This window comes from Neolamprologus multifasciatus, chromosome 23, assembly GCF_963576455.1.
Source record: "Neolamprologus multifasciatus chromosome 23, fNeoMul1.2, whole genome shotgun sequence".
In the NCBI taxonomy this organism is placed as follows: domain Eukaryota; kingdom Metazoa; phylum Chordata; class Actinopteri; order Cichliformes; family Cichlidae; genus Neolamprologus; species Neolamprologus multifasciatus.
This window is the reverse complement of record NC_140460.1, coordinates 28,607,603-28,629,518: the sequence shown is the minus strand read 5'-3', so window position 1 is coordinate 28,629,518 and position 21,916 is coordinate 28,607,603. Positions and strand designations below refer to the sequence as shown.

The following is a 21,916-nucleotide window of genomic DNA, read 5'->3' as shown; positions in this document are numbered from 1 at the left end:
GCGAGACAGAAGGGCAGCTAGAAGCGAGAGGAGAAACAAAGCCAAGAAGGGTAAAGGGAGGGCTAACTGCTGAGATGAAAGGAAAGTAAAAACTCTTGTCAAACATCAATAAAAGAGACAAGAAAGTCGAAGCAAAAGTGAAAAAGCAAAGGAATGAATGAGTGGGATGTTGTGTACTCTGGATAGTAGAAAAGCTCAGAGGCCTCAGAGGCCAGAAAAGCAGATTTCTTTATTCACCAGAGTTAACTGACTTGTAGCATCTGATATATTTTTTTAATTCATTTAACGATTTTTTTCTCACGAGAAATATATATATATATATATATATATATATATATATATATATATATATATATATATATATACACATATATACACACAGTGGCTTGCAAAAGTATTCAGCCCCCTGAGTCAATACTTTGTAGAACCACCTTTTGCTGCAATTACAGCTGCCAGTCTTTTAGGGTCTGTCTCTACCAGCTTTGCACATCTAGAGACTGAAACAGCTCCAGCTCAGTCAGATTAGATGGACAGCGTTTGCGAACAGCAGTTTTCAGGTCTTGCCAGAGATTCTCGATTGGATTTAAATCTGGACTTTGACTGGGCCGTTCTAACACATGGATATGTTTTGTTTTAAACCACTCCATTGTTGCCCTGGCTTTATGTTTAGGGTCGTCGTCCTGCTGGAAGGTGAACCTCTGCCCCAGTCTCAAGTCTTTTACAGACTCCAAGAGGTTTTCTTCCAAGATTGTCCTGTATTTGGCTCCATCCATCTTCCCATCAACTCTGACCAGCTTCCCTGTCCCTGCTGAAGAGAAGCACCCCCAGAGCATGATGCTGCCACCACCATATTTGACAGTGGGGATGGTGTGTTCAGAGTGATGTGCAGTGTTAGTTTTCCACACATAGCGTTTTGCATTTTGACCAAAAAGTTCCATTTTGGTCTCATCTGACCAGAGCAGCTTCTTCCACATGTTTGCTGTGTCCCCACATGGCTTGTGGCAAACTGCAAACGGGACTTCTTATGGGTTTCTGTTAACAATGGCTTTCTTCTTGCCACTCTTCCATAAAGGCCAACTTTGTGCAGTGCACGACTAATAGTTGTCCTATGGACAGATTGCCCCACCTGAGCTGTAGATCTCTGCAGCTCGTCCAGAGTCACCATGGCCTCTTGGCTGCATTTCTGATCAGCGCTCTCCTTGTTCGGCCTGTGAGTTTAGCTGGACGGCCTTGTCTTGGTAGGTTTACAGTTGTGCCATACTCCTTCCATTTCTGAATGATCGCTTGAACAGTGCTCTGTGGGATGTTCAAGGCCTGGGAAATCTTTTTGTAGCCTAAGCCTGCTTTAAATTTCTCAATAACTTTATCTCTGACCTGTCTGGTGTCTAAATCCAATCGAGAATCTGTGGCAAGATCTGAAAACTGCTGTTCACAAACACTGTCCATCTAATCTGACTGAGCTGGAGCTGTTTTGCAAAGAAGAATGGGCAAAGATTTCAGTCTCTAGATGTGCAAAACTGGTAGAGACGTTCCCTAAAAGACTGGCAGCTGTAATTGCAGCAAAAGGTGGTTCTACAAAGTATTGACTCAGAGGACTGAATAATTACGCACACCCCACTTTTCAGTTATTTATTTGTAAAAAATGTTTGGACTCATGTATGATTTTCATTCCACTTCTCACGTGTACACCACTTTGTGTTGGTCTTTCACGTGGAATTCCAATACAATTGATTCATGTTTGTGGCTGTAATGTGACAAAATGTGGAAAAGTTCAAGGGGGCCGAATACTTTTGCAAGCCACTGTATGTGTGTGTCAAAACCATGACCCAGGTGCCTAATATCTACCTGAAGAGCTACAGAACATGTAAGTAACTGCATGTAAGTGGAGGGTTGCCAACTGCTTGCCAAAAGTCTTTCGGTAAATCTTTGGGTTTTTTTTATATACATTTCTTATTGTCACACATACACAGAACAGCTGAAAGTCTGTGGATAAAAGTGTCATTTTCTGAACTTTTGGTGAGGGGCAATTCTATTTTATACAATACTGGACGCAACAATTTTGTGGCTGAAACGCCCTTTCCCATTTCAACACGGCAATGCCCCCGTGCTCAAAGCCAGGCCCCAAAAGAATTGGTTTTCCAGGTTTGATGTGAAAGACAGCTTGACTGGCCTTTACAGAGCTCTGACCTTGCATTGATAACTGCAGAATACCAAGCGTGAGCCCGGCCTTATTGCTCAACATCAGTGTCTGACCTCGCTAATGCTTTTGTAGCTAAATGGCTGCAAATAGTTTTTAAAATCCAGTGCAAAGACTTCCAAGAAGAGTGAAAGGTTAGAGCAGCCTGCTTGAAGATGAGCTGTTCAACAGTCATAAGGTATTACCCGGTTTTCTTCAACTTTCTCTATGCCTACATTGTTTATTTGCTTTACCTCTCTAGGCCACAATTTCCACCTTTTGGGGGTGGGTGGGGGTTACATTTTAAGAGAATTACAAGCATAAATTTTCCCACGCTTTCTGAAATTTGACATATAAGAATAAGCAGTCATTAATCTTCAGATATGAAAAATGCATCCATGCAACCCTACAGATATTTCTAACAAGAGTCATTTTGGCTTGTAATAGTAGTTAAAGTACTGATCTAATAAATAACACTAATAAGTTCCATTACGTGTACCAATAAGCCACGCAAGTCAAAGAGCATTTAAAATGAGTGCAGAAGGGCTCACCTAAATGCAGCGATCATTAATGCTATCTATCACATGTTCCTGTCTCTCATCTCTGCTATGATGTGGCTAAGCTGAGTTCTGCAGGCTTTGGTCCTGCCCGTAGAGACCAAAGCCTGCACTTCTTTCTTATTCTGAGGAATGAGAAAGAAGTGCAGCACTAGTTTTGTGTATTGCCACTTGACCTGCTCTGAAGCATCACACTATGTCACAGCAACCCAGCTGCAGCGAACTGTGATTTCTTCTACGTGACTATGAAAATGGCAAAAGACATGAAGGCAAGGACTGGATCAGGCCAAGCATGTTCTGCCGGTTGCTAATGGACGGCATGGGGACTGCCGTACAGCACAGACAACCCCCCCCCCAAGAGCTACCATAAAACTTTGATGTAAGGCTAAATGCTCTCTACCAAATCCCCATGGAAAAAGAGAAATGTAAAAAAAAATGATGGTTACTCAACAAAAACGAATGGCAGGCTTCAGTGTGGCTTCTTTTTTGGCTCTTGTCAAGATGTGGAGTCTTAATAAGCTCAGCTTGGAGACAAATGGATTTAGAGATGGCACTTATTGTACCACAGAGTACAATCTGGAAGCACCAGCTTCCAGTTTGGATTCAGGAGACAGACACTATCTCTACTTTTAAGATTAGGCTTAAAACCTTCCTTTTTGCTAAAGCATATAGTTAGGGCTGGACCAGGTGACCCTGAATCCTCCCTTAGTTATGCTGCAATAGATGTAGGCTGCCGGGGGATTCCCATGATGCATTGAGTTTTTCCTTTCCAGTCACCTTTCTCACTCACTATGTGTTAACAGACCTCTCTGTATTGAATCGTATCTGTTATTAATCTCTGTCTCTCTTCCACAGCATGTCTTTATCCTGTCTTCCTTCTCTCACCCCAACCGGTCGCAGCAGATGGCCCCGCCCCTCCCTGAGCCTGGTTCTGCCGGAGGTTTGATTATTTTATTTTATATATTATATACAGAAACCCATTATTATTGATCAGTTTCATTATTGAGGTAGCAACAGGAGAGAGAGAATGAGAGAAGAAGAGGCAGCTGACAGCGTAACGACAGAATAACTCCAGCTTTGTATCTTTTTCCATTGTAGCTGAAGTACGGGACAAACTGTGTTCCTTTTCAGCTCAATAAGAAACGGGTAATATTTTCTCTGAATGTGGGACGATTCAGTTTTTTACGGGACGGTTGGCAACTCTAATAACTTATGAATAAAATAAAGCAAATCAGTAACATCGTAGCACCCACCCAGCTGTATAGAAACTCCGTCATGCTAGCTAGTACGCAGTACGAGTTATTGTAACTGACTGTAAAAAGTCAGCACAATGAAAATAAACTCCACCTAAACTTGGTTTATATCTGACCCAGAGAGACTGCAGGTCATAACTTCTTACCTGAAGTTCAGTTCACCCGACACTCAGACCAGCGGCCACCTTGGGCCTCTCCTCCTCCTGCCTCTCCTTTCCCTCATCCACCTGCTGGTCTCTGTGGAAGCTCTGCCATAGAAACCACCACTAAACAATTGAGTTATTTTTACCAGCTTTCATTGTTTATGCCGTTACAAACCCCCCCCCCCAAAAAAAAAACAAAAACCACCCATCGGCCCATAAAAATGAAAAATCACCATCGGCCCACCGGGCAAATGCCTGGTATGCCCGATGGCCAGTCCAGCTCTGTCCTACACACTTGCTACTGAACAAAAAGTGCCCACTGGCCCAAAACACCACTCTATACTCTAAGATTGTACTAATCTAGAAACCTTGCACATGCTAATAAATCCCCTTGTGTTTTAGGTTTGTGGAAAAAAATGACCACAAACCTCCAACGATGTTGATCCGGCAATGATCAAATCTCTGACTAAGAGATAATTATGCTACTGATCACCACAATATTCGGGTATACCAATACCACCTTGTTTACATATACATAGATTGCTTCTATGATCTTTTCTTCATCTTCTTCTTCCGATGTTTTGACTCAAAAGAAGTTCATGTACATCTAAATCACCTATCACTTTGGATAAGTAAAGGCATGTTTTACGTTTTGCAGAAGAGGCAAACAGATATGGGGAAGTACAAACCTGCAAGATTTCCAGTATAAGAAAACAAGAGCAAACTGTTTCTCTGAAGTAATCCCTATAAAGTCTGCAAACTCCTTGGTTCTTCTTTTGTTCAAATATTGATTGCTTCGTGAACCCTGATCCTTTGATGTCTTCATTTCTATAAGATCCGACTGTGCGAACATCAAGGTTTCAGCATCAGACCTTATTAGTAACAAACCTACCAGTAATCTGTGTATAGCAATTATCCTGTTCTTTAAAACATGATGCCATTTTCTAGTCCTGCTGACACGATCCTTTAAACACAAAGTACTTTCATCTTGTTTCTGAGTTTCAGCAGCTGTCTGGATGTCTGAAATAAAATTACTCATCATTTCTAATAAAACAGTGAAGCAGGTAGAAAAAAGTGTTTATACAGTAAATGGCAGTAAAAGCACATAAATTTGCTTCAGAACAAAATCAATAGCAGAAGACTCTATGCATCATTTGAGTGTTTTTCCATTTGCCTTGTGCTTCTCAGTTGCCTGTAAAGTTAAACAATTTATTAAGATGCTGTACTGTATTGATTTAACAGCTCTACAAGACCTAACTCTAATTATATATCTGACCTGTTCATTATTTTGAATTACTCAGGCAGATAAACCTGAGAGGGTAGGGCTAAATAAGTATATACTTCTGCCTACTCCTTTTCAAACAAGTACATGGAAAGATTTTATGAAATGTTGGTGAATGTATATGTCTGAAATAAAAATGAACTGAACTGAACTGAGATTACTCCTTTTAGTTCTCTTGGTAAGAGTTCCAGACCTCTCTTATATATACTCTGATGTGGACTGCCTGGTTAGCTTGCTGCATACCTGAATGTACATATCTGAACACATACCTTCCAGAGAATTTATGTTTTTCCTTCTGATTTCTTTCATACCCGATTATATATTATTTAAAATTAGTATTGGGACCAAATTGGTGTCAAGAGGTAGATCCTAAATTTGTTGGACAAATATACGACTTTTATAGTTTTGTCTCTATATACAACCTTAGTGGATTTTAATTTGTATCATTAAAATGTGAATGGAGTGGAGAATTTTAGCTTTATATGGTCCATCCATTCTATTCCACTTATCCTTGTTAGGGTCCCAGGGTGGCTTGAGCCAATTCCAGCTATTATAGGGCGAGAGGAAGGGTACACCCTGGACAGGTCACCAGTCTGTTGCAGGGCTAACAACTAGAGACAGACAACCATTCACACTCACATTCACACCAATAACCAATTAACCGAACCCCGCTAACTGCATGTCTTTGGAGTACGGGAGAAAGCTGGAGTACCCAGAGAGAACCCATACAAACACAGGGCGAACGTGAAAACTCTACACAGAAAGGCTGCGGCCTGATGGTGGAATCTCACTCAGGATGGAGCCTTTCTGTGAGGCAGCAGTGCTTAATTTGACTTTGACTGACAAGCAGTTTCATGGCCAGGCAAGGGCTATTGTCTCTTTATTTTATGACAAATGAAGCAGAGAAATTATCTGAAGTTCCATAGCTTTTAATTGTTATTTTAAATATGAGGCCCAAAGAGATGTGAGTGCAACAACCAAAGCAAACCAATCAGAGAAAAAAAAAACATAAACAAAACCTGGCATATGCTTAAAAAAGAAGAAATGGATTGGCTAGCTCAGCAATACCAAAACAGCCCAGAAGATGACTAAAGTGGATAAAGAAAGAATTATTTCTGTGGTTAAAAAAACACTTCACAGGCTTTAACCAAGTCAAGAACACTCAAGGAGGTAGGTATGTCACTGTCAAAGTCTACAATCAGTCACCTCCACCAATGGAAACGGAGATGGTTTACAACGAGGTGAAAACAACAGGAAGACTAGCTTAGACTTTTTGCCAAAACACCTAAAAGAGCTGCCACTGTCTTGCAAATGAGTGGCATATTCTTCAATTGCCAAGTCACTTACCTGAGCCAACCCAACAGTGAATGCCTTTTAGTTATTTTAGACAACTGTACACACAGGCCCACAAACAAGCAGAAACTGAAAGTGCTTGCTGAGCATCTCAAGGGAGGAAACGCAGCACTTGGTGGTGTCATGGGATCTAGATGTCAGGTCACTCACTGCAAAGGATTTTCATCCAAGTTTTAAAAATGATCCTTATATTTATTTTTGAGCCTGAGAAAATGAGGGACTAGCTGTAAAAATGCCTGTAACTTCTAAACTGTTAAAGCAAACCAGAAAAAGAGAAAAGAAAAGAAACCTTTTGAATTAAAACTGAAAGTTTGTGCTTCAGTCTTGTCTTAACTATATGGTCCACTATGGTGGTGTAGAGAAGCAAACCTACAGAAATGATCTCTTTGTCCAACAAACTATGGACCTAACTATATATGCAGCACTAACTCCTGAGAGCCTGAGAGGCCATTTTGCACTGAATCCAAACACAAATCACAAATTCTAATTTATTCAATTTCGGTATTACAGTACTTGAAGCACACTGTTCCCCACTATGCTGTTATACTAGAGCACTTCACAAGTCTAATCTCACACATGCTGTACAGTACTACGTGGCTGCGTAAACACTAGTTTCTGACAAGAGCATATAACTTTTATTTCTGTACTAGCATGACTGCTATCAGTGTCCTCTTCAAGCTCCTCTCACTGTATTTCTGACAACCTGATAAAACCAAATACTGAGCATAATGGAATATTTAGCAGTTCTCTACAGCATGAACTCTCCACCTTACCAGAGTGGTAAAGCGGCTTATCAAAGTGAGCTTTCTCACTCAAATATAGGTTCTAGTGACTTAATTTTAATCTTTCAGATTCATTTTCAAAGTCTCAATTTCTGTTTAGCAGGATATGGCGAAATTATTTGAAGTGAGATAATTTGAGAGTAAATAAAAAAAGAAAGACATGAATGAAAAGGCAGAAGCTAGATGCTTTAGACCATGAAGCTAAACACTCAAACTAATATTTTAGGTCTATTTTGCTTAATAGTCCTACTTGTTGTGTAATTACTCTGTTGAATAATTATTTTGTGTTTATTGTCTGTCCTGCATGGCCAAGTGGAGACAGGACAGATGGCGCACTTTGATGTGCATGTATGCTGGCAACAGCTCAGATCCTCGCAGCTCCTGACAGCCTTCAGCCATCACAGCTGGGATGTAGAAGGAGAGCGAAAAAGAAAGAGAGGAGGAGATGAAGAAAAAAAATCAAAATCAAGCTTTACAGGCAATCGATGGCATTTCTGATGGCTGAGGATTAAGGAATGATCCCTTTCTGACTGAAAGTGGAAGTTTTGTGATGATGCCAGAGCTGCTGTTGGTCACTTGGAGTTAGAAAGGATTTTTTTCTCTAACCTGTGAGATTTGGATTACATCTGGAAGCTCAGCATGTTTTTGTGTTACAGCAACACTGCTTTATAAAACTTTTGACAACACATACACATTTACTTTTAGCCTCACAAGAATGTGAAGCTCAGGGTGTAATGTGTTTGTGGAATCCTTGAAACCTACTGCTGCTACTGTTGTTTAGCTCTTATCATGTTACAGAAGAGGCATCATGGGAAGCTGAAGATATTGTAAATGTAACCAGACACACATCAGGAAGATTGTAAGACAGTGGAGAAACAAAATGACCACTTCTTCTCTGTAGCTAAACTACTAGCTAGTAGTATATTAGCCAACCTTTGTGTTAGCTAATCTTAGTGGGTCTTTACCCACTTTTTAATAACATGTTTGGTGTTGCATGTACATAAATACAGATTGGGAAATGGTGGCTGACAAATAGCTTTTATGTGTTTTTAATGATATGCAAACTACCCATCTATGATAATTTCCTGTGTGAAGCTGTTACAGCCCACGTATAGCATGCTAGTCTAATTAAAGCTGTAACATTTAACGACCCCTCAGGTAAACGCTGAATTGGAAATGCATTCCAATAATGCAGTTTAATGTTCTAGTCATGATTAAGTGGTCATTCCTGTGCCAACAGGAGAAATTCCCTTTTCATTTTCCCACTCATCAGTTGGATGACAGAGAGTCTTGGTCCAAGTAAGGCCAACGTGAAAACATCTCTTGACCCTCTGCAGTTTGCTTCAAGACCAAATCTGGGAGCAGTCATCTCCATACCAAAAAGAAACATATTCCCATTTTAATAGTAAGGACTCCACTGGTTTGATTTTGCCATTTCTAACATGATTCAGTAGCTGCTTCTGCAAAGATGCTACAGGTATTGTCAGTAAACACGTCCACCACCTCATTTGATAACTGACAAACATGCCACAGTATGTGAGACTGGGCAGTGGTCGTTTTGATTTAGTGACGTGCAATACAGGCTTCTCCCAGGCGACTGTGCTGTCTCCATTCCTGTTCACCTTGTGCATCTTATATTCAATTCAGCAGTGGTTGGCTGTATTAGTGATGAGCAGTAGCAGTGGAGTGGTACAGGAGAAATCATATGCCCTTGAATGTGAGTAAGACCGAAGAGATGGTGATCAACAGCCACAGCAACAGCAGGCTCAACTGGAAGACCAACAAAGAGGCTGTATATAAGAAGGGGATGAGGAGTCTGTGCTTACTAAGGAGGCTGAGATCCTTCAATCTGTACAGCAAAATTATATAGATTTTCTATCGCTCAGTTGTAGTGAGTGCAATGTAATTTGCTGTGGTCTGCTGGGAGGGCAGGATCAGTAGCTGGTGACACACCAGCAGACTGAAGAAACTTGATCAGGAAGTCTGTCTCTTTAATTAGGTGTAAACTGGACACTTTTGAAGCCATTATAATTATCCATTATGGATAATTCTGACCATCCTTTGCAGCACTTACTGGACGTCAACGGAGCACTTCCCCTTCACAAAAGTATTCAGCTCCACTGCCACCAGGATAGATACAGGAAATCGTTAGTACCACATGCTGCTATCCTCGCAATACAATATATGGCAGAGAATCCTCTCTCAGATATTATTATCATTAAAATCATCATTAATATTTAACAACTCTTGTACCAAAAGATTTTTCCACTAATGAGATAAATCATCCCCTGCTGAAAATAAATAAATAAATAAAAATAAATAATAAATAGATGAAAATAAATAAATTGCTAAAAATGATGTTAGGAAATCTTTATTAAAAATAAAGTAAGGTAAACCTCTGATGACATGGCCATTAGCAAACTTAATTTAATAAGGTAGGTGAGAAAATTTGCAACCAGGCTTAAATTGTGTGCAACTGGAATACTAGTTGAAAAAGAAAACGACTACAACTGCAGGTGAACAACATCATTGAGTAAAATATGTGCAGCATGGCAAAGACTAACATCCCTTTTCGGCATAGTAATAACATCTTAGGTAATGCATTAATAGAGGCAGTCAGCTATCGATGTTCCTACCTCTCTCCTGTTAATTACCTCAGCTGTCCAGTGGAAGTGCCAAGCCAATAATAAGTGATAATCATCTCAGTGCTCTTGAATGCTCACTGGTCCTCGTGAGTATGATTTCAAAACCCTCTGACCAGGTGATCAATACGGTTGAGAATAGAGACGTTGGTGGACAAAGGACAGTCACACTGGAATCTTAAGATTCTGTGCCATATCAATTGCAGCTTCAAGCCTAAACACCAACCGATGCTCCCTCACTTACTTCTGTTTCATTAATCTGTCAACATATCAGCCAATCTTTAGGGTAAACTAAATGAGTTTCACCCTCTGAAAGTGAGCCAAATGAGCATTTTCAGCTGCTCTGTGACGACTCAGACTGATGAAACGCAGTGAAAGAATGCTCTTGCCACCTACAGCATTCGCACAAGTGCAAACACAAGCACAGCCACATCCCTTTATCATCCCGTGATAAATTAATTTAGCATATTTTTATATATCTGACAGTCCTATTCGTCACATCACATCATTGGACAGAAAAATAGAAGCCTCATAAAAAAATAGAAGCATCTCAAGCCTTTGAGAAAAACTCAAAGTGAAAATAAAAGCACCTTAGCTAGATGGCCACACATGCTGGAGAAAGAGCCTGTAACGAACACCTCTTTTAAATTGTAGCTAAAAATAACAGTTGCAACATAACATGCAGTTGCATGCATGGATCTTTGTTGTCACTGGCAAGCCTCTAAAGAAGGCATTGTTGATTTGCTGGTCATGGTTTCCACATAATAGAGGTTTTTTTCTTTTCCTTCAGCACCAGTTTGAGTTTAGCATCAGTGTTTCTGAGTGAAAATGTCCAGAGAATTACTTGATAGATGCCATGAGAATTGGCAGTAATCCCTTTTACGATGAATTATAATAAATGTAGAGATTCCCAGGCTTTTTATTTAATACCACCTTAATGTAAAGTAATGCAATTTCTTCAACATCCATCCATTCATCAATCTATCAATTTTTTTCCTCACACTGAGTCTGGGTCATGGGGGCAGCACTCTATACAGGGAAATCCAGACCTCCTTTTCCCCACCCACTTCTTCTGGTGGCATAATGTGGCATTTAAACGAGACATAGCACAGCCAAGAGACATCTCTCCTGCATTTCCTGGTTGTGCTTGAAGATCAGCTGGTTGTTATTTTGTGGCATTTTAAAACACATTTTGCCAGCATGCAAGTTGCAGAGTGCCCTCTGATGGACAAACTATGCAACACCAGCACTTGTGACATGCCTGAAGGGTGTTTCTACTCTTTCTTCTTTACTTTAATCCTTTATCTTTATTGGCTGTAAAAATGCAAATACCGATATATCAACAAATAGCTAATATTATCTGATATATCAACCTCATTAATATATCAGTCAGTTGTTAAATGTTTGCTAATTAGCAATATTAGCATGCCAAATGACCTTGACAGACATTAGCATGTTAGTATTGTCAGTAGGAGCATGAAACCTTTCTCATTTCAGCATTTGATTCACAGAGGTGAAAATTATTCTTTCTCTCTCAGCCCAGTGCTTATCTCAATATTTAAACATTTATTCATACTCTTACAGCAGATGTAATTTTGATAAAAGTGTGAATGTTATAGAAACCTTTCAGAGGAATTTTATTCCCTGAGTCAAATCAAAAGACGGAAATTTAGGTTTTTTAGATCAATTTTAAAGTGGTGGTTATGGAATAGGGCTCAACTGGTGTCATGACAAAATGTGACCTAATAGATATGAATAACCTTTGAGAGATGTATATTGCATTACTTTTCAGACCAAATAACATTCTCGATTTGCATGCTGCACCAATTTAGCCTCTGCTGAAGCCTTTGTAGTGCTCACCCTAAGCTCATGCAGAGGTTATTCATTCAGTCACATATAAGCTATACACAATACACTTGTCTGAATATCTATCAAATAAATAAGAATAAGATGAAACCCCCCCCAAAACAAAACCAGTCCTAAACCCTGATAGCCACTTATGAGGACGTTTTACTGTCACAGTTCTATTGAATGTCCTCATATATGAATCTCATTTTTCTCAGAAACAAAAATCAGGTAAAAAAAAAATTACGTAATTCTTTGTTTATACACAATCAGCCCAAATAGCAAAGAGAAATTCCAAATGCATGCCAAGAAAGAGTTCGTTCTTAGGAGGCTAATAAGCTTGAAAGTCAATATTAGCTATGACCACTTTTATTCTTCAACAAAACCTCAACTCTCTTAGGCAGCTTTCTAGTAATTTCTTAAGTAGTCTTCAGAAATAGTTCTCCAGGCTTCTTGAAGGGTATTCAAAGCTCTTTTTGGATATTTCTGTCTTTTGTTCTGTTCTCTGTCAACATGATCTACAATAATGTCAAAGTCTGGACACTGGGGAATCCAATCCACGGCTCATAGTGTTTCACTCCGTGTTTTCTCTCCAGGTATGCTTTTATTGCATTGGAAGTGCGTTTCAGATCATTGTCTTGATCAAAAATGCTTTCAGATAGTTTTGCATGGTGGTAATTTGATGATACTTTTCCACATTCATAATTCAATTAATTCTGAGAGGTTCCCCAACACCTCTCCCTGAAATGTACCCTCAAACCATAACAGAACCTCTACAGTCTTCGACAGATGGCTGTAGACATTCACTGTTGTACCGCTGATTTTGAGTCCACTTCTTACGTAATTTCTTTTACCTCAGCCTCTTCTCCTGTTTCCCTTCCTACAGCCATCTTTTCAGTGAGATCATCTAGGAAAAGGCATTGGTGATAGTAGATGGAACAATCCAAGGGCTTGATACATCTTATACTGTAAACAGCTTTTCAGCTCAGTCACTTCTTATTTTATCCTCCACGTTAAAAAATGACAAGAAAGTTTGGCTCCTTGAAAACAAAAAAGAAATGAGAGCTGGCTCTAGACATCTGCACAGCACTGTAATTCCAAATCTATATCGGAATCTCCTTCAACCTGTCATCCATAAAACATTCAAATAATGTCACTTTTTCTTTCAGCTGAGGAGAGTTAAGTAGTCTGTAATCACAACATCTAAGAATAATCTGTACTCACAGATTTCAACGCTTGTCTCTCTGATAAAGCTCTCCGATAGCGATCTGGTGAGCCAGTCTAATTAAATCGAGCCAACTTCTGACTCAGACCACTTTCATGTTTCATGATGTTGAAAATGGATTAAGACTGACCATAATGAATTCCTCTGGCTGCAGAAGTTTACATTACAGAAGCAAGGTGTGGGTGGGAGCAGGGTCGAGTCTGAGCTTAATCTCATCCACGGAAGTGTTAATTGAATCATTCCAACTGCAGCCAATAATCCAACAACCAGGAAATATCTCCGCCATCCTGTCTTAAACACCCATTTTACATTTATTACCAGGATGAGACTCTTTGCTCAGCAAACTCACTTGCACTTATCTTTCAGTAGCTGAAATGGGTTTCTCACACAGGCTGGTTTTGCAAACCTTGGGAAAATGTTGTAATTTGTCTTACTGTTTTGCTAGTTACCTTAAGCTCTTAAGATGAAAAGTACAACGTTCATCTTTGAGCAAACCATTAGCCTTGAAACCAACCATGAGTTCCTTTAAATTAAATAGTTCTTGCTAAGGCTAACACAAAATCTCCTGAAACTCTCACAAGTTTCTTTTCTGACTTTGTTTAAGCGATAAATCTGCTTGTCTCTTGGGTAAATGCACTTTTGATGCACGCTGAATCTCAATGGCAGGGATTTGCATGAATGAAAGGCAATTTTGAGAAACCTTAAATTCAACATACGCATACACACAACAACAGGCGCCTTTAAAAACAGCTGGCAAAAGTTGATAAGAGCCATTTTGTACTTCAAAGTCCTTGTATATGAACCATTTTTTTTAAAGATCAGCAATTTGTTCCAAAAGCAAGCTGAAAATTGCCCATGGACATCAGCTTTGAAAAACCAACTATTTTTGGAGTCATGCTGCGGTTTGTTGTCATTGTTAGAAAACAAACTCGAGGGGAAAATGCCCCAATGTGTCGCATCGCTGTAAATGATTCTTCTGTCTTGGGATCTAGGCTGACCTTAGGGAATAGCAGGCCCAAACTACTTTCCCATTTAATTAAAGCGTTCCAATGCCAATGTTTATTTAAAAGACTGATTTCTTAAATGAAGATCTAAGAATAAGCAGGAATATGCAGAAGTTTGTTGTATTTTTAAGTGAAAGGATCTCAGTGATGGATATATATAAAAAGGGCATACAGTAGCAATCCAAGAAAATAACATCTTTAACGTAGCTTAAATTAGTGGTGCACACACTATGCTAAACCTTTACCAACATTACAAAAACAGCTCATTACTGATTCACAGTGCAGGATACAATGTTCATAGAAATCCCAACAAACAGCTCGACATCTGTGTAAAGTCAAATCAAATGGATTTGCCATATAAATATTTACTCTTCTGCTGCAGTCAGGCTGTGGCTGGCAAATGTGGATCAGTGCCCAGGAGAAAGATTATGCATGCATGTGCTGCATTTATACTTTACATTGTATATTTTTAGTGCGTTGCAGCAGCTATCAGCAGAAGGGCAAATATTTCAGAAACAGCCCTGTTCAGTGTCAAAAAGGTTCTGTTACATTAAATTTCATATAAGTGGCTACATTAAAAAAAACAAAAACTACACTATAATATAGTAATACAGTACCGTGCAAAAGCCTTGAGCGACCTCTAACTGAAGAAGATGATATTGCATGGCGGATCAAAATCTGATGCTAGTTTTCTGCCTTCGTTATTCCATAAATTTTGGCAACATTTGAAACAACTCTGGAAATGGGCTGAAATGCAGTCCTAAACCATGACAGAGCCTCCACTGTCTAAAACATGGCTGTAGGCACTCACTGTTGTGACATGACGTTCAAATAGTGTCTATATGCTGTAGATGGCTTATTAGGCTCGCCAAATCTAACTTTGTTATCCTCTTATCCGGTTTCCTATTTTTTTGTTTAAGGACACATTGCACACTATTTGGCGATATGCCAAGCTCATTGTGAATCATCTTGTTGGTGCAAAATAACAATTTTATCTTTTTTTTGTCTTTTCACATTTTCACAGATTCAGCTAAAGAAACAGAACATGCTTTTGCAGAATTGTCTGTTATGTGTAGGTGTGAAACAGATGCCAACTTAGAGTTGAGTGCCTTTTATATACTTGATTGACAAACAGGTCAGTGCTAATTAGGTTAATAAGCAGAAAGAAAATGTACTTGGAAATGCTTGGGGACAAGGACGTACTCAAAATGAGTAAAAAAGTAGCCAATGTCCAAACTTTAAAAGGCCTTCAGAAATCCTGTAGAACTATTGCTTAAGACCACTATGAAAAATAGCAAAAAACCCTGGCTTCCTGGACTTTTGCACTGCATACTGTGAAAAAAAAAATATTCATGCTAAAGGCATTTTATGACAGTTGAGGCAAATTTGCCTATGGGTGAAGACATTAATTTATTCTCTGTGTGCCCTTGAATATTTACCCCATACATTTGTGCTCTCAATTACACATAAAATATGCACCAATGTCTAGCGGCAGATACAGAGCACGGTGTCAATAGCATTCAGTTGTAGCCACATTATCAAACTTTAATGTAATGGCTGCAGTGTTTAGAAATAATTTTTCATGTCAGTACTGTTTAGCTAATGTCTATCTACAAAATGTAATACCTCAAAAATTATATCAAACAATAAATGACGCGTGTGTCTTAAGGCTGCATTTTCCTACCTTTCCCACTCTCATTAAAAGACTCAAGCCAACGCTTTTAATTAATCTATAATGCCTTCCAACTTCTCCTCTGTCCGTAGTAATTGGCCTTGAGTCCATTTGCTTTTATTAAAGATATCAATCTTTAACAATAAGTCATACATACAGTGTAATTTTTTTTTTTTTTGAAAAAAAAAGGAGGTTTAGTTTGTTTTTTCTCTAGCAACCAGCAATGCAGATTTTTACTCTAACGCCAGTAAATGATGTGTTTGTTGAAGACCGCTACCGGCTGTGAATAAATACAATTTGCTTTTATGGCAGCAAAATGGTGTATAAAAATTGACTTTGGTGCTACAAAAAATTCCAAGCACAACAGCGTATTCAGAATAGTTCGATTAATAGAGCTCAATATATGATGCACCGCCGGTGCAGTCGCTCATACTTTACAAGGTATTCCTTTAGCAGCTACACAGGTCACAAGGGATTATCCCTCACATTACAGGCTCATCAAACAACTGAGCTGCAATCTCAGCTAAATGAGTCATGTGTAAGTGGATCGCCCACAACAGCGGTGTAATAAATATCTTGACATATTAAATGCACAAGTTAGCTTGAATTTACTTAACAACCTAGCCTTTTGGTTACAGGCATTGTTTTATTAAAATCAATTGACTGCTGCACGTTAACATCAGCAGGGGTTGGGATTAATTAGTCTACACCAGCAGGCAGCGGCTTGTATAAATATGCAGCACAGCAGTAACAGTTGTTAACAATTAATATGACAAACACTTTATCTCTGAAATATTGTCAACTTGCTTTGTTTTTTCTTCTTTCCTTCTGAGAATTCCTGAAACCACACTATTCCCCAACTTTCACCAATCACAGAGATAACAGGTGGCTCGGTTGTAACACGCCACAAGGGCAATCTGAAAATGACAAATGCACTATTAGGATGATTGATGGTGCACAGAAACTTCTAGTGTTGGTAGGTTTTGGATTTGGCAGTAGCAAGTATGGTTGGCAAGAGCTGATTGGAGTGTTGTTTGTCCACTCATGGAGCTAATGCGGCTCTTGGCGCCTCTTCAAAATTAACACAAAAGTGTTAGCAGTGATAATGTGGGCTTTAGTAAACAACTAGAGTTGATTTTTTTATTTTTTTTAATTGTACATAAGCCTATTAAAAAAAACTTAAGTGCTTTTTAAAGGTAAAATGCAATTCTCTTGATTCTTTTTTAGCCGTGATGTATCAGAACTACTCACGGACGCAACACGAGGTCGCAGAACATGATCAAAATGAATCTAAATTACCAAATGGATCATGATGTGTGGATTCAGAGCTGTTGTCTGCACGTCCGTATTCCACTTCCTTTCACACGCGTCCGCGTCCTTCATAAATACCACCACTCCCGTTTGGAGTAAATGAAACTTGTGTATTCATTCATATGCTACACACAATTATTTGTTAAGTGACTCGGAGTAGAATTTTCAACAGAGACGCATTCCTCTCATTTGAATTTAGAAGCTCAGTTTATTGTGTGCCATGTGCCATTTTCTCCCAGAGTCTCTTCAGAGTCGTGTCTACAATCCATGAAATGAACAAAATGGCTCAGAAAATGAAAGGATTACCATAAAATTACATCCAAATAGTGCTGATTGCTTGATGAGCATCTGTGGTGCCAATTTCAAGCCCTCGAAATCCATGTCATCTCTCCACTGTAATGTGCTTCATTAACTACTCCCTGCTATATTTCCTAAGCCACTTCATGTGCTATAGAATATCGTCTCTTTGATGCGGCAGTAAATATGATAGATTCTCCCCAAAAATAAAAATTGGACCACAATTTTGCCATCATACACTGATGGCTGTGATTGGCTTTCTCAGAGTGGCCTGGTAATGTGACCGTGAGGCGATCGCTACGGTCATGATGGACTCCGAAAACACAACTGCTCAGGGGAGTTTTGTGAATTAGCTGAAGGAGATCAGCGAGTACAGCGCAGTCTCTCTCTTTGCCACTATTTCATACAGAGCCTGCGCACATGGATTACCAACAATCAATATTCAATTTAGCTCATATTGCTTTGAGTGTGGGTTTGCTTACTCATCAGTGTGTGAGGAGTCTGGATCTTCAGCTTGAGGTGACTGTTTAAATTTAAAGTGTGTGTAGTGTATGGGGTAAAAGAGCGGAAGGGCACAAAAATAAAGCTTAACAGTCAAACAGTTGGAACTACCCTTCTTTTTCTTGACAGGCCTGATGGTAAAACTCATCCTGCACAATGATACTTTCCCTGTTGCTACAGTTATGTGACAAAGAAAGTTTTTGTAGGATTCTGTGCAATGCTGTGAAAAACACAGCACAGTGCACAGCACTTTTAATATCAATAAACTCATTCATAATATTTTTTGGGATGACTTTGTCATATATTGTTGTGAAGGAATGCCCACTTGTTTGCAACAAAAACATCTCTTCTCTCCATCACTGCTTTAGTTAATTGAGGGTTGTGGGTATTCATTCATGCACAGCTCTGTTAAGGTCCCAAAGCATTTTAGTTTGAGATCTGGACTTTGATTGGGCCGCTGCAACAACTTAATTCATTTCTTTTTCAGCTTTTCTGTTTTGCTGCTGTGCTTAGGATCATTGTCCTGCTGTAAGACCCAGTCGGGGCTAAGTTTTTGCTGCTGGACAGATGGTCTTTCAAATATCTAGAATACTTTGTTATACTGAGGAGTTTGTGGTTGAATCTGTGAGTGCAAGGTGCCCAGGTCTTATGCCGGCAAAACAAACCGAAATCATTACCTCTGTGCTTATGGTTTGTGCTGAAATGCTGTGGTGGTTTTCACATACATGAAGCATCTCTACTCTCATGTATCCAAACGATATTGTTGCAGCAGTCCCGGGAATTGTTCCGATCGCACAGGTAAGCCATGCTGCCATGTACTATGTAGAGAGCTGGGACTTTCTCATGGCAACCCTTCCAAAACCAGCTGCACTTATTCAATCTTTTTCCAGCTGTACTGTCGTGAACTTTAACATCTAACATGCTAATTGAGGCCTTTAGAGTCTCCAGTTTGGTCCAGCTGTCTTGGAGTTTGTTCAGATTTGTAGCACTGTTTTAACACCTAGCTGAATGCTCGAGACCAACATATGCCTTTTAATAAGGTAGCAGTATGAGTGTACTTATGACCAGTGTTGGTCAAGTTACTTGAAAAAAGTAATCAGTAACTAATTACTGATTACTTCCCCCAAAAAGTAATCTCGTTACTTTACTGATTACTTAGTTTCAAAAGTAATTAGTTACATAGTTTCTTTTTAAAAACATGATTTGCAATATGAATAGGTAATAAAGCGATAGATCTTTCAGCCCAATTCTACATTTTATGCATAATCCATCATTTAAAATGTAATCAAATGGAAAAGTCTCTTTTTAAAACTTGTTTTATTAGTTTTAATCTTTTAACTTTATGCATCAAGCAAACGTTAAATTATCTGCAACATTCTCTGACTGGAAGAAATTAGTTGAATATTTAAACCTATTTTCTGCACATTCCAGCATATAAAATAAAATCGTTTTTTGTGTTTACACTCAGTCTTTCAAATAGATGCAAGTCAAACACAGCAGAAAATAAAAGAAATCAAAGACTAGCGGTCCTGTTGCTCTATTTTCATCTGTATATTAGGAGTGGGGCAGTCGGAGGTTTACCCTGGTGCAGGTGTGCAGCGGTCAGTGGAAGGATCCGGCAGTTTCTCTGTGAATTTCCCCTTCTGTGGCAGCGTACTCTCTGTGCTTGCTCGGAAGTTTAGGGGTTTTTTTCGCTGTAAAAAGAAGTTTTCTTCCCACGCAGTGAACCTCAGACGCTAATGTTTTTGTCACTTTTTATGAATCAAACTCAAAGTAAGGTCAGTACTTCCACGCTTTAAACGCTGCACGGTCATACTCTCTCCCACACTCAATATGTTATTCATTGTTGATCTGCACACAGCTGTTACCACGAACGTCGCACTCGCTTACGTCACTGTCATGAGACACTCTCACAAAAAAATTTTAGTAACTCAGTAATGCAGCGTGCTTACAGGAAAGTAACAGCAATCTAATTACCTTTTTTTCCAATAGTAATCCCTTACTTTACTTGTTACTTGAAAAAAGTAATCAGATTACTGCCCATCTCTGCTTATGACAGAACTCTATTGAATTGAGTGAAAACTTTCCTTTTAACATAACTGTATATGTAACACACTAGGAAGGCTTTATCACTTGGAGACCTGCTGACATGTCTTATATAGGGCAGCGGTCCCCAACCTTTTTTGCGCCATGGATTATGCCCAACATTATTTTTACGGACCGGCCTTTAAGGTGTCGTGGATAAATACAACAAAATAAAACTAGTACAGGTACTGGAAAAAAAGACGATTTATTCATAACACACGTGAAAAGACCCAGGAAAACCGAGTAAACGATAAAAACAATAACAAAATAACGCTGAAGACTGATAAAAAAACCTGAAAACTATACATTTCACACCTGAGCCTCAACTCTCGCGGCCCGGTACCAAACGACTCACGGACCGGTACCGGTCCGAGGCCCGGGGGTTGGGGACCGCTAATATAAGGTACATAGGTGTGTCCAGATATATAATTAATTTACATTGGAATAATGATGATACATTATAATCTAACAGATCATCAACACTGTTGTAGTTATTAAAAGTTCTGAGTTTATGTGTGAGTGGAAAGCATGCCCTTTAAGGGTTTTCTTCAATTTCTCTGAAAAATGCATTCTCATCTCATTGTGTCAAATATCGCCATTCTGTCAGATACTGGATTCACAAAGAGACAAACAAGGCGTCCTTTGGCTTATATGCTTTGATGCAATGGCCTGGGCAATAGACACTTTTCAAAGGATGTAAACTCCCCTTTAAGAAGCCAAGAGTTTCCCAGCCAGACCTAGAGACTCTAGCTCCTGTCAAATTTTGGGAGCTTTGTGTTTTGTTTTCTTTATATACGCCCTGTTATACTCTTATTACATTTGCTTTGACCTGCTTCTTGGTTAGGCTTAAGCACTGCCACGTTACAGTTGTATATGTGTGACAAGTTGGGACTGACACATTAGTCTCACTAATTATAAAAAAAACAAAACAATGTGTCACAGCAGGGATGCCAATGGACACCCTGTGAGCTCTGGTGAGATACAGCAGCTTTGACAAAGTGTCAGTACTTACAGTTCCTGGGAATGCCAAGAAATTTTTCAGAATATGAATCAAGTTTATGGATTTGTGAGTCTTTATTAATCAGTTTTATCAAATATCAAATTGAGTTCCTGTCAGTAGGTATTGCTTTCATCCAATGAGAACATTACCAAGGTGGCTGGTTTGTTAGTCAGTCACTGATGGATATATTGCTGGGAAATTTGCAGAAACCTTCATGACGTGCAGACATAATGATGTTTATACAATCATGACCAATAAGGGACTACTAAAAATTGAATTGCAAATAAATGTGCTTCTCTCATCATCATTGGTAATTACTTTTGTGATTTAGGTCTAAACTGTAGCATCAACATTAGATTAAAATTAAATTTTGTTTGTCCACATCTTTCCTAACCTGACGTTTAGTATTAATTATTAACTCAACAACTTCTTCAACAGGTTTGACCAGCCCACAACCCCCCCACCCTCACCCTCACCTTTACTACAGAGCCCTCTCCCCACTCTCCTACCTCCCTTGCTTCCCCCCCTTCCTGACACTATGATGACACCCCCCTCCTCCAATCCCTCTCTCAGCAGCAGGACATCTCCCCCCCCCCCTCCTTCCAATCATCTCCCAGTGTCACAGTGGATCAGGTCAGGAGACAACTGAGGAAGCTTCGCCCCAGAAAGGCAGCAGGTCCGGACAAGGTGTGTCCGAGGATGCTAAAGGCGTGTGCTGCTGAACTTGGGGAGCCGCTACAACGAGTCTTCAATCTCAGTCTGCGACTGGGGAGAGTGCCCGCCCTCTG

General features: G+C 39.4%; 1 protein-coding gene and 1 long non-coding RNA gene across 4 annotated transcripts in view; both read right to left on the bottom strand.

Moving 5' to 3' along the window:
* The window catches only part of ncam2a (neural cell adhesion molecule 2a), a 401,748-nt gene that overhangs the window by 193,995 nt on the left and 185,837 nt on the right, over window positions 1-21,916 (bottom strand). The gene's annotated exons all lie outside the window — the stretch shown is intronic.
* LOC146491883 (uncharacterized) lies at window positions 364-21,545 on the bottom strand. Its single transcript, XR_014872543.1, has 2 exons — window positions 3,846-21,545; window positions 364-3,802 (listed from the first exon to the last, which is right to left on the bottom strand). It is a non-coding gene; the product is annotated as an uncharacterized LOC146491883 (long non-coding RNA).